This window comes from Misgurnus anguillicaudatus, chromosome 9 (genome assembly GCF_027580225.2).
Source record: "Misgurnus anguillicaudatus chromosome 9, ASM2758022v2, whole genome shotgun sequence".
NCBI classification, from domain to species: domain Eukaryota; kingdom Metazoa; phylum Chordata; class Actinopteri; order Cypriniformes; family Cobitidae; genus Misgurnus; species Misgurnus anguillicaudatus.
Window position 1 is genome coordinate 25,357,850 of NC_073345.2, and position 9,865 is coordinate 25,367,714.

Consider the following 9,865-nt stretch of genomic DNA (forward strand, 5'->3'; position numbering starts at 1 on the left):
TCCAATCCATTCAATATTGCGGACATAAAACCTGACTTCTGGGAAGAAATGATTGTGATTGATTCCTGTCATAATAATTCATTGCACATATGGATGTACTTGAAATAGGCTTAATGCACAAAGGCATTATTGTTTGTGACCCTACAGAAAGCTTTTATGCTTTATCAGAGAGATGAATTAGAGTGCTGGCTGGCACTTTGAATTTAAATTATAGGGCAAACAGAAGTCCCGTGTTGCTGTTTTCATATACACTGTAAAACTTCCTTGTTGCACCTAAATTTACATGTTTAATCAACTTTAAAATGACAATTAATTTCAACATTCTTGACTAGTAAGGAATTGCAATTAATGAAAATAAGGTTGAAGGTTCCAATTTTTTGTTATTAATATTATTTTTTTGTCTTTAAAGGGACATTCCACCTTTTTTTTGAAAATATGCTAATTTTCCCCTAGAGTTAAACATTTGATTTTTACCGTTTTGGTGTCCATTCAGCTGATCTCCGGGTCTGGCGCTAGCACTTTTAGCATAGCTTAGGACAATCCATTGAATCTGATTAGACCATTAGCATTGCGCTAAAAAATAACCAAAGAGTTTTAATATTTTTCCTATTTAAAACTTAACTCTTCTGTAGTTACATTGTGTACTAAGACCGACGGAAAATTAAAAGCTTGGTTACTTTCAATGGCAGGGGACTATTTTCGGGCAGTGCGTAATATCACTACGCCTGCTGCAGCCATGTTATGGCAGCAAAGTCCTTGATTATTATGCCAGAATGACAGTATAGCTCCTAGCCATATCTGCCTAGAAAATCACAACTTTTAATTTTCTATTGGTCTTAGTACATGATGTAACTTCAGAAGAGTCAAGTTTTAAATATGAAAAATATTGAAACTCTTTGGTTATTAGTGCGATTTTTAGCGTGATGCTAATGGTCTAATCAGATTCATTGGATTGTGCTAAGCTATGCTAAAAGTGATAAAGCCAGATACTGAGATTAGCTGAATGAATTCCAAAACGGTAAGAATCAAATGTTTAACTCTAGGGGAGCTGGAAAATCAGCATTTTTTTTTCAAAAAAAGTGGAATGTCCCTTTAAGCACACAAAAAAATCATAAGCAAATTATATATTTTTACTTTTTAAACTGTTAGTACGGGTTTATGTTTACATTTCGATTTATTTCGATATTAGATATATATCTAAATCAAATAATAATCATCACATTTTATAAACTTGGATGAATGAGAATCAACAAGATTTCTTCCCATGAGTTCATCTGTGTGTTCAAACTCTGATCTTTCGGACACTTGCTGATCTCCGGAAAACCTCCAGAACTTTTCTCTGTTTCTTTCTCTGTTCCCTTCTTTTCTACTTGAATTTCTTGTCACTCTTCAGGCCTTCTGCTTTGTTCGCTTTCCACTCAGCTGTTTAGCATTTCATACAGCTGCGTGCTGCTGTCTTTTTCACTGCCTAATTCTCAGTAATCGATTTTCTGTGCTACAGTCTGCATGCTTGTATCCAGTGTAAGTGGATATCCAAGTGCATTTCAAGCCTGTCATGAACTATTGAATACACTTCCTATTGGAAATTGTTTGACAAGCACTGTTCCTGTACTATGTTGACTTCTTTTCGTAGTTCATTTTAAATCTGGAAGTTACAAAGTTATATCACAGAATTAGGGGGAAGGGCATTCTCAAGAACAAAAGTAGTGCATGAAGTACACTATAGCATGTGCCATCAATGCTAACAGACATAATCTAAAAGCCACAAAACCTGAACTTTGATTTAATTTGGTCGTGAAAAGTTCAAGAGTTAAACAGAAATTTAGCAAAAACATTTGTGCGTCTGATTTGAACAACGGAATGTAACGTCTACAAATCATGATCTTCTAAATTGCACCCAGAAGATTATGATTATGTTTTTAATTATGCTTGCCAGTGATTGATGCATTGTTGTCGTGAGTGCGGCTAAGCATGCAGAGCATAAATTTTATATGAAATCGAGAGAGCGAGAAAAAGAAAGAGAGAGAGGCAGGGAGGGCGAGAGACACTTTAATAAGTCATTTGGGATGACGACTCGCATTCACAAACACATGCGAGGGTCTCTTTAGTAGTAAAACGTGTTCCCTGCACTATCCGGAGGATGCTGCTATGAGACCTCAAATCCCAACATTACTAAAGAACATGTGTTTTGCTGATCCTTTAGTTCTTATTATAATTTTTTTCAGTCAGGGCAGTGCATTGCATGAGTTCATAGCTTGACATGACTGTGTGGTTGTATAAAACATACTGTAAATGCATTAGGAGGTGTCTTCTGAGTATAGCTACTAAGAGCTCAGATGCATAAGCCACTAAAGCTGCCTCCGTCAAAAATTAGATAATGATATTTTTAACCGAATGTATGAGAGCAGGCTACTTTCGCCACATGCCATTCAGAAATACCAGTTTGTTGGCGGAATCCATTAAACACCACATTGATTTTCTAGCAAAGTCGAACAGTGCACAGAAGACGAATGTGAAACCATAGACATTATATACGTAGACGCCTCATGACGTGCTGGAATGTACTCTAGCGTTGCTGCCATATTGGTTGGGTCTCTTCACTGTACGCTAGCACGTACTGCCCTACAAAGCCAAAGCGCAGTACCTATGCATTTGGTCAAAATTGAGTTGAGGGTTCAAATGGGTTTTGTGAGATCTGTTGTGTCTTGTGACAAAGTCTCCTGGTTCAATTTTGTCGCATTTCAGAGAAACGTGTGTGCCAAAATTGCAGTAACATGTTTGAATGGCTGGTGTAAAAAACTTTAAGGGTATTTTACTTGGTTTCAGTGTTTGCGTAGTTACTGCACTTTGCCTTTGTAGGGCAGCGCACCAGAGTAAATAGGAGTCAACGGAGAGCGATCAATTACTGCCGCAGTATTGATACCAGATCGCATGGGATAACCTTTCACAATTAAGATTGAACAATAATTTTGGTTATTTTACCATTTTATGTCATCGTAACTAACGTTACTTACGTGAAATTCGGGGAGTTATGATTATTGGGGATACACCTTCCTCAATAGAATTAAATGCGCATGGGCGCACATTGGGGACCCATCCAAGATGGCGGCCACACTGATACGTTGACAGCTCCAATAGGCAGCGTCAGTCTATGAGGCATCTACGTATAAAATGTCTATGTGTGAAAGGGCCATGGATCAGATTTGCTGTAACTTGCGTCTCTTTTGAGTACTACACTACGCTAATACTCTCTCCTGAGTATAAGATGGCGGCGCTACCGGAAGGCAGCCAATTACGCCATTAACATTTTAAATATGGACATTTCCACAACAACACCGCACGGACCACCCTCAGAAGACCCCTATTTATCATCCTGGAGCCGTTTGGATTTAATTTGTGAAGGATGGACGCACTTTTTTTGGACTTGAAGGTCGTGGACTATTGCTGGACCCCGTAACATTATATTTAATCAACAGAAAGATCCAAAACACTTTCCAAAATATCCGAAAATGTGCCTGTCTGAAAAACGATGGACACACGCAACCTGGACAGCTTGGGGGTGAGTAAATAATTGGTTTAATATCGTTTTTGGCCGAACTGTCCCTTTAAGGTAATGCTTTAATTTTTAAATTGTAACTTTTTATTTAATTATACAAGTCGTGGCTTATTAGGTTACGTCAGTCCAGGCGAACTTGTTTATGTGTATTTGGCGCCACCTACAGCATTTTGGCAGGGTACACTTTGATTGACGTGCAATAGTCAGAGCTCGAATGTAAGACAACATTTATTAATTTATTTTCCATGAATTTTTTTTGTTTTTTTATTCGGGACAATATGGTACTGACTAATACCTTGCCATTGCCATCAAAGTGAAATTACTCAACCTAAAAATAAGAGCCTGATAAGAAAATGTTAATTTACATGTAGAGGGTTTTGCATCTGAACTCTTTATACTCTACAAACAATGCACAAGCACTGCATTTGCCTGTGGCCATGATGACATACTAACAAATCTGATGCTGAACAGATTTAGTGTTGCTCATTATTTCAGACATGGTTAAAAATTATAGGCGCACTTTACATAATTATACGAGTTATTGCGTTTCCTTGTGCCTCTATATTATTGTATTTTGTCAAGAAAATGTTTTTTGGCGTCAGCTTTACAAAATGTTTAAAGTACTTAAAGCATTATTGTGTGTAGCCCTCTAGATAATGTTTTAATTCCACTTCATCCAACAGACTGTTTAAGGGTTTTATTAGTTTTTTCTCCATGAAATTGGAGCACAAACACTTACACAGACAATTCAAGTGCACAGGCAAACACATGCTTTTCTCTTTTATGTATGGTGAATGTATTTTAAATCATTTTCACAAGCCCATTCACTCAACAGGCATCCACGTGTTTCACCTACTAAATCCACTCAAGCTCTGACAGTACTGCTTTACTGAACACAGCTTTACTCAATTTCATCAAATATTTCAGAGTAACTCAAATAGATGCACCTTCCTTAATATCTAATCCCTCTTTATACATTCAAATCACACTTGATGTTCCTGTGACTAACAAAGAAGAGATTTTAAACTACTGGACTTCTTCTGGGAGTGATATAAGAATCAACACTCCCATCAGCTTTTTGCAGTCAAAGACACGTTTACTCGTGGTACGGTTGATGTTTTGGACTGAACGATGAGAGGATGGGCTTTTTTAAAGCCTCTACAAAACATTAGTGAAATGTCAGTCTGAGAGACCGATGACAGGTTTAAAATGAATTCTCAGCATGGCTCTTATTGCTTCACACAGACCCGATTTTGCATGGAGGTGCTGCATCAAGGAAAATCTGGAGGGAGTGCTGGAGAATCCATTACCATTCCTATTCATCTCAATGGCAATTGTTGCAGCCCCAGTGGTATGTGACATGCATTTTTAACCAATCACCTGAGCCATAAATGTCATGTGAATAATAACTCTGGAACAGATGTATGAGCTGCATTCTTAGTCAGCAGAAAGGGAACTTAGATCATTTCATCAGGGTTCCCACGGCTCCTTAAAATCCTTGAAAGTTTGTGAATCTGGGGAAAAAATCAAGCTCCTGGAAAGTTTTTGAAAATATACATACATAGATACAGGTCACTGAAAGTGCTTGAATTTATTTTATGCAAGAAGTTTTCTGGAAAACAAATCCATGTTATTCCCTGTGTAGTGTAGGATAATATCATAAAATTTCTAGACTTTTTAAGTACACTTGCTAAACTGTTCACTTTAAATGCTAATATCTTCTGTATGTGAATGTTGATTCATACCAAAATGCTTTTTTTGCATTATTGTGTTTGACACATGAAAACGTCTAAGGTTACCTGAGAAGGGAACGAGATGCTGCGTATCCCTTGCCATACTTCCTGCGTCCTGTAATGCCATTTTTGGCAATATTTCAGATAGCGATATACTTCCTGGCTACCGCGTCACCCCGTCTTTGTTGTTAAGCCTCACCATTGGTTTAATTTGATATACACATTCAGACGCAATTGTCCCTGGAGGCGTCCCCAAAGTGTCACCGCAGTAACGCAGCACGAGTTCCCTCGAAAGGGAAATGTGACAATATATCTTAAAAGGTAACACGATGTAACCTTGCTCTCACTTGAAATGTGTCCCCACATTTAGTCCTTGAATTTAAGAGGTATTGGACCTGGAAAGTCCTTGAAAGGTCCTTGAATTTGAAGTTACCGTATTTTTCGGTTTATAAGCCGCTTTTTTTCATATCTTGGCTTGTGCTGCGTCTTATAGTCAGGTGCGCCTTGTAAGTCAGTATGAATTAATTTTGACATTTATGAAGCAAGAGACAACATTACCGCCTACAGCCGCGAGAGTCCGCTATATGCTGCTCCTGTATTGTATTGTATTATGTAATTCAATGAATTCATTACTGTGGAATGACGAGTATGCGAACTTCACGCTAGTTGGCTTGTTCGGTGAATTTAGCCTATTCAACCTTCCAGGTAAGTTCTGTATGGTATAGTTTATTGTTTAAATAACTGATAATATTACTTTAACATACAGACATCTATTCAGCCTGCTGTTCTGTCTGCTATTGTTAGTTGAATAACTTGCCTTTCCTGATTAAATGGCTTGGATTTTTGTGAAATAATTTTCTAAATAAATGCGACGTATAGTCCACCGCGACTTATATATGTTTTTCGTCTTCATGACGCATTTTTAAATGATGGGGCTTATATTCCGGTGCGGCTTATAGTCCGGAAAATATGGTAACTAAGGTGTGGGAACCCTGTTTCATACTTTTAAGACTTCAAACCATTGATAAATCAAACACAGGTAAAACAATACAAGTGACATCTTATTTTTTATATATTGATTGCAAAGAGTTTATTTCCTCTAATAGTCATCAATAGATACAGTATGTGTGACCCATTCTGTGAAAAACCAGCTAAAGTCATTTTTTATGATTTAGTCTAAAATCATCTTACATCTTATATCATATCAAAGATTGAAATAAATGTAAAATCAAACTGATCCCCTTAATTAGATAGAGACTGTCACAAACAGAATCAAATTTATTTGCAGTTACGACATCCACCAGCAGGGAGCAACGCTAACATAAACTTTGCCCCATACCACATCTGAGTGTATGTTTATTGAAAACATAATTACAGTAAAACATCTCAACTGAAGAGCGTAAATTAAAGTCAGATGTTTCGTTCCACACTCTCACCAACTGCAAACAAAAAATTCGATGCTTTGCAAATTCAACCCCACCGTTTAAAATAAATAAACCCAGTTCTCATCCCTGGTTCTGGGAAGCAGTTCAGTTGTTAAGAACTTACCTGGTTTTGGGATGAAAAGGACAGGGTCTATGAATCATGCATCACAATGGGTGGTGGTCAGAGTGGGACCTCGACTGTTAACTGATACCCTAATCTGCCAGAGGTTTGAACAGCGAGTGGGTGTGTTTACCCAAGTTGATTGACACAGTGGAAATGAAATGTTAATCTAGTCAGCCTGCCGTGTCTAAAAGCATGAAGCCATGCCAGAGTTCACACACTGACTCCGCTGTGGACTTGGAAACCATTAGCGTGATTACTTTGGAAAAATCCTTTATTTCCCCAACGCCCGTGTGCCAAGCAGAGTAAAACTCGAATTCTGTGCCCTTCACAACAATAAACAGGATGGTAGGGGGCTTTATGTGTACATGGCTATTCATAATTCAAACGTGCTGTTTCAATTGCAGTTGTTACGCCATTCCAAAGTATTTTCATGGTCGAATTGTTTTTATTACTTAAATCTGTTTGATTTTCCTTTGGATTCTCACAAATTCCTATGTACATGCTATGATGGCACCCGCGAGGTTAAGACGGATTCCGCTGCGATTCGCTCAACCAGATTAATGCAGTTTGCCTCGGTCCTCTGCAGGCTCCCAGAATGCAACATCTCTCTTTAGGATACCTCATGCTGTCTCACTCGTCCACCTGCACCACTCTGCTGTCACGCCAGAGTGCTAAACCTCCCATTTTCAATGGACATTTCACTTTTGAGTCATGGTGCAGCTGTGATGCCTGCGCCACTTGAAAAACGAGGAGAGCAGAGGGGATTTCAGAGAAACGTGCCCATTTTCCTTTTCCACCTGGGCTCTTGCAATTACAATTGAAGATTCAATAGCTCTTTTCTTTTGCTTCGAATGAGATTATTTGTCTCAACGCTGTCGTTATGCTATGTTATCGGGTCAAGAGGGCTTGTGTGTTATTTGTGAACGTGTTCTCGTAGGCCCTTTCGACAATGGGCGCTAATGAGCATTAGTGCAGCTGGACAAAAACATTGCAATTTCTTATCATAAATAATAGTGTCGTGAATAGCTAAGGCATAAGAGGGCTGTCATCCTTTCAAAGGGCTAATAGTGGTCAGCACTGATCTTGCTATACAGTATAACACTTGGCTCATTATAGATGGGAATTGAATGGAGATGCAGCTGCAGTGGAAGAACCAATTTGTCCTGTTTGCTTTTTACACAGTGAGCTGGCTTGGTTGCATTATGGCGCTTTAAGTTATATAGCAAAGAGTCAAGTGGGTTTACATGCAATTTCTAAAAAAGCATTTGTATCCTCGAAAATTAAGTTATTGTGTTTTGATTTTAATTATTGTCAGTATAAAGGTTTTAAATTGTGCGGCAGAAGTCAACCAGTACAGTCAAGCAGTCCAACTGCTAACCTTGTAATTAGGGCTGGGTATTGGCAAGGGCCTCACGATACAATACATATCACGATGGGCCATGAAACAATGTATTACGATACGATACGATGCATGTTACGATACATTGGAATACCTTTTCCATTTTGATTTTAATTAATCAAAAATGTAAAAAAAATAGAGCTGAATTTTTTTTCTTTCTTTTTTTTAAAGCCAAAGTGCTTCTACATGTCGGGGTTGAAAGCTGCAGTCGTTTTTTAATTTTATGCCATTTTCTCACTCCCGCCAACTTCTGAGAGATTGGCTGAATGGTCGTATATGACAGACACTGGATAGTGACAACTACAGCAGCGGCGGAGGAGGTCGTTTGACGCACACAAAGAAATTTGATGGGTTTTTAAAATATTAGTAGAGATTGAAATATCGATACACTATTGTGGAAAAATAATTACGATACTTAGCTGTATCGATATTTTTGCACAGCCCTACTTGTGATGCTTTAAACAACTTTTTATATCTGATCTTTTCTGATCACTGACTATACATTTTAAAATCTGTGTAAAGTCATTTCAGAAAATTGTTGCCAAACACATTTTATTATAAATGTTAGAAATGTATTGCGCAAACACACTACTTAATATTGTGAATTATGTACTGAATTGTGCAGTGTTCAGGATTATTTGGGTGGGGCTAAACGGTGGCTTGATGATGCACTGGAGTTACAGAGCATGGCCCCGCCCCTAAAACAATTGCGAACTCAGGTTATAACAGTATTTGAAAGTTGAGCGAGACAGCAGCTTTCCGACGAGTGGGTGTGGTTTCGGTAAAATAGTGGACACGCCCCCAGCGTTTGAAAGCAGAGAATCCTGCCTGTTTTTCCAAGATTTTATAATATTATGAGGCAAAAGTACAGGATGTTACATTTTATTAACATTTAATTCTGACGTATGTGTGTTATAATGCACCATTTAATGAATTCACCTTTAGACATTTCTTGACACCAAATCAAGAAGAGCTATTTTGCCTTTATTGTCCTAATAATTTTGGAGAATACTTTACATATGATTATTTAGGAAAAGCTAGAATGAATTCACACCCCTAAACCCATGTCACTGAGGCGAACAGAGATCATCCTAAAACTTAAACGTAAATTACCAGTGTTGAGGGTAACGCATTACAAGTAACGAATATTACGTAAGAATATTACTTTTCTGAAGAAACGTGTAAGTACTTTATAAATGTATACATTAATATTTGAGTTACTTTTTTAAAAAAGTAACGAGAGTTACTTTTCAGTTTAATTAATTTTATTTGAAAAAAAAGTCAAAAACTGAGATGGGAGGCCAGAGTTAATATTTTTGGTGGAAATATGCAATTTCTGACCAAAGAACTTCTTAGTCATAAAAAAACAACTGCAAGGCTTTAAAGAGATCAAACATCAGCCAGATAAGAAAAAGTAACACAAACGTAACTTAAAAGTAACGTAAGTATTACTCTTCATGAAAAGTAACTAAGTAAATAATTACTTAAAGATGCAGTGTGTAATTTTTAGAAGGATCTCTTGACAGAAATGCAAAATAATATACAAAACTATATATCAGGGGTGTATAAAGACCTTTTTATAATGAGCCGTTATGTTTTTATTACCTTAGAATGAGTCGTTTTTTTACA